The following is a 4,327-nucleotide window of genomic DNA, read 5'->3' as shown; positions in this document are numbered from 1 at the left end:
CCTCCTTCTACTTTCGCTCCATCTCTGACAGTGGACAGGATCAGTTGCTTTAGGAAAGGTTCTGGGAACAGGATGGTTGTTTTGTGTGGTACTATCAGTGACATACCCTTTCCGTACTCTTTTTCTGAAACCGTCTCTTAGGTTTCACTAATATCTGGTTCTGAAGGTCCCTAAACTTTAGACTGTTTTTCGTGTCTTTGTGTTCGGCTGTCTCATAAGCCATTCAGGAGCTTTACCTCTCTAAAGCTGTTGGACTTAAATCTTACAAGTTTTTTGACCTCCAGAACATCCTACGAAAGCTAATTACGGAATTTGCGCGCACCGCTTCCTTTTAGTGTGTGTATTGGGGGTTTTTTTTGTTGTTTTTTTAAACCCACATCCTCACCATTTAATTTAATCGTCTCTATTCCTTTATTATGTAAAACGATGAATAATTCCTCCCGTACTCCAGCTTGTGGGGGAGTGGAAGTGGTTGTTAAGGACCAACAAACGACTCGGTGGGAAGAGAGGTGGGGGTACGAAGTAAGGATATGTGTGTGAGACTCCTGTCAGAGGGAAGAGAAGGTTTCAGGCTATCTTTAAATAGAGAGCAGTGGGAAGAGAGCCTGCTAATAGGATGAAATACGGGAAGGTCCACAAGAAGCCTGCTGAAGCCACAAAGGTTTTTGCAGAACGTTGATAGTTTCTAAGTGATTATGAGCTTATATGTTTTGGGGCTCGTCAGCTTTAGCTATTGAGGTTTCAGAGCAAACTTTGGATGTTCAGATTATCAAATTAAATATGTGTGGAAGGAGTTCCTCTGATTTCTTACTGGATTTGTCGCATCATTAATTTGATCCAACATAACGATTTTCTGTGCATTCTGCAATAAAATTATTGCTTAGTTGTATGGAAACTTGGGAATTATGGCGTGGCCAGGACTACTTTGCTGACTGCTTATTTTGATTTCCTTTTCTGTAACTTTTAGTGATTGTTGTAATTTTTAAGGTACTATAAACTGCATGGATTGTTTTGTTCCCCTGACCTTGTGGATGTAAAAGTTTACTTTGTATCCTCTTTTTGAGTATAGCCCCGGATGCTTTAGCAACAAGTTTAAATATTTTTTTCTCTCAGCCAGCTTTTTCAGCAACCTGATTTTTCAGTTTTTAGACTTGTTCTGAGTCTCAAAAAACTCAGAAAGTTAATTTGCCATTTCTTCTGCACATGCCAGTGTGAATCAGTTAACCAGAGCTGTAAAAAAATTATCTGGGAAAGCATCTTAAAAAAAAAAAACCTTTTCAGTTGACATAAATTTTACAGAGCATGCTGTGCTTTATATGTATCAGGGTGATAGTGGCATTTACTGGTATATTTGAGGTGCTGCCTATGAAAGGCCACCTTTGGACCTTTAGGAAACTTTGTTACTGTTAGTGGGATTCTGCAGAGATCTTGGCCAGTGTATTTCTGCACCTATAAGTAACTTCATTTTCAAGCCAGCTTTCTAACTTTTTTTTTTTTTAATTAAACCAAAAGAAGGCCTTTTTATTAAAAAAAAAAAAAAAAAGCTGTGTGTGTGATGCTACTGCTGGCTGCAGTCCTGCTCTTGTGGTTGCATCTGTGTAGGTATCCACATAAATCTCTCCTCAGGATCTGGGATACCAGCTGAATAAAAGGGGGACATTGTTCCAAGTACTCTTGTGGTGGCTCTGAGTGCTGTGGGAGCAGCTGCCTCTCGTCACTGCTGCCCAGACTTCTGCATGTTTGTCTTGTTTTTGTGTGGGGGCATCTTTTTTTTTTTTTTTTTCCAAGCATTGGGTTCTTTTTTTTTTTTTTGTTGCTTGCTTGTTTTAAAATTAAAACGAAAGTGTACTCAAACGATTTGCAGATTTATATTTAGAGTTTTGTTTTGAAGCCAGTCCTAAATAACTTCACTCTTGGAGTCTGGCCTAGTAGAGATGATGCTCTGCCATCCATTCCACACTGTTTTTTCAGTTATTATTTGTAATTCTGTTGAGCTGCATCTTTGCTTCTCTGATAATTTGGTAGGTGATTATGCACGGGGGGATCAGCTTAAGGCACTGTTTTTTGGGGGATGTGCTCATCACAGTTGTGATTTGCAGTGGTTTTAAGCTTTCTGCTGAAAACATAACCATTTGGATTTCTTGTAAGCAAACACTTGGATGCACAGTGTAGGACATATAAATGTGCTATTCAATATGTGAATGACCTGCTTGGTATTTTGTAGCCTTTATGACAAGTCCCCTGTAGCCTCTGAAGATGTACAGGCTCTAATTGGTCGTCTTGACCAGTGAAATTATCCGAAATTTGAGGTTTTGATATGTCTTTTATAATGGTAAACAGTTATAAACTTCTTGCTGTTGAGGCAAAGAATTTAAGGTTCAGATTTTTTAGTTTAGTTGGGTTCGTTTTTTTTTAGTTTATTTGGGGATGGGAGCACCTAGACTTACTTTTGTTTTCCCATGAGATACGTACAAAAATAACAAGTGATGCAACAAAGCTGTTTTTGTGGTTGTAAGGGTTATTCCAAATGTTTCAAAGCCAGTTTTTCCTCTGCTTTTTCCATTACCAGGAAGAACAGGAGTGGATGTCACAACTCTGACAAAATGATTTGGTAATTTCTTTTGGAAATGTTACCTTTTTTCCTGATGTTATTCCATATTTTGCTGTGTTGTAAGCATCTATCTCGAGAAGAATTACATTTGTAGTGTGTGGGATTTTTTTTATTTTTAATCTTCCTGGGTGTTGTTTTGTAATTCAAAACTAGTCATACTTTGAACCAGCTTCTCTGCTGGCTGTTTGTATCACTGGGGACAGTCTGTTCTCTTACAAACCTGAATCATCTCTTCCTTTAACAATCTGAGTCTAATTGTCTTTTGGCCTTTTTGTCTCAGTTAGCCTTGGGAAATGTGAATTTCAGTACTGATTTCTGAAAGTGGCCAGGCAGCCTTTTCCTTTTACAGGAGTCAAATGAGTTGTGACTTGATAGGGAGAGGATGGGGAATAGATTCAGTGTTCTGCTGAAATTTGAGGGACAGGTAAAAAGCTTTCCACAGAGACATACTCCTTAGGGAAAGAAAGAGGGCAGATGCTTGACTGGTTCATTCAGAAAGGGCCGTGTCTGCAGGACACAAACACGTGGGTGTGTCGGGTGTGTTTGTGCCTTTGCTTCAACTCAGAACTGAACTGAAGCTGTTTTAACTTCCCACTTGCCTTTTTCTGTATCCTGCCAGAGTTTTGAAAACGTTGCTGAATAGCAGGACTCTCAGTATGAAGTTCAAATCCTATTATCTAAAGACTTTGGATCTTTCATTTATTCCTTGCCTGGACTGTTCCATACATTCAGTCTGAAGACACCATCCTTTTAATGAATGCTGGGATTCAGTGTCTCACACATTTTTCGGTAGATTTTCCCCTGTAAGGTTCTTCCTAGGAATTTCTGCCAGAACTGGAAAATGAGGATTATCGTTTATGTTCCCGCATTGCCCTATCTTCATTTCCACAGGTAACTGTTAATTAATGTACAGACAAATCAGCACAAAAGTGATCTAAACTTCCTGTAACCTAGGAGACATAAATGGCATGTTTTTGAGATAACCTGGTCTTGAACAGAGTATTGAGTGTTTTCAGTTGCTACTATTTGGCCACCTGTGTGGGACTGTAGTACATAAAATATAAACACACAGTAGATGTGGTGTAGTACGTGATTGTTGATTTGCATTAATATTCTGTGTGAGAATGAAAGTAGCTTTGTGACATCCTTAGGCAAAGGCACTATATGAAGTGCTGTATGTTCTTATGTAGCTACGAGTCTGAGCTGCAGGAATAACACTGATTTTGAAACTGTTTGGAGGCTCTGCTTTCACATTAATGTACCATTTCCTTTCTTTGGACTTCTCCTTTGGGTTATGATTGCTTGGTGGTATTTCTAGTGTGGATGTAAATGGAAAACCATAGAAGAGGAAAAAGTTCTGGCAATAAAACTTACTTTCTTATTTTGCCTCCTGATTGATTATTTTAGTGCATTCATAAACAGCTCGTTTTCTACTTTACATGTTTCTGAATTCAAACACTTTGGGAATAATTGATAGGCAGATAAGGAGCAAGCTTTTTGTGCTAAAAACATGGAGGGTGACAAGTATATATGGCTACAAGGGATGCCTGTTAAAGGCTTTCCAGCCCGAGTCTTGTCTGGGGAGCAGAGGAGGTCTTGGCTTTCTGTTTCATCTTGAAAATGTTGATAATCAAAAAGTGGTGCTAGCTTTACAAATGAAACAATGGAAAATAAAGGATTAACTGTGGAGGTTCTTTTGTGCTGTTACAAATGAAA

The 4,327-nt window shown here is 38.7% G+C and overlaps 1 protein-coding gene across 2 annotated transcripts in view; it reads left to right on the top strand.

Annotated features, from left to right (window-relative positions):
- ELF2 (E74 like ETS transcription factor 2) overlaps positions 1-4,327 on the top strand; it is a 35,373-nt gene that overhangs the window by 971 nt on the left and 30,075 nt on the right. The gene's annotated exons all lie outside the window — the stretch shown is intronic.

This window comes from Chiroxiphia lanceolata, chromosome 4, assembly GCF_009829145.1.
Source record: "Chiroxiphia lanceolata isolate bChiLan1 chromosome 4, bChiLan1.pri, whole genome shotgun sequence".
Taxonomy (NCBI): Eukaryota; Metazoa; Chordata; class Aves; order Passeriformes; family Pipridae; genus Chiroxiphia; species Chiroxiphia lanceolata.
The sequence above is the reverse complement of the archived record's forward strand: the minus strand, read 5'-3'. Positions and strand labels throughout refer to the sequence as shown.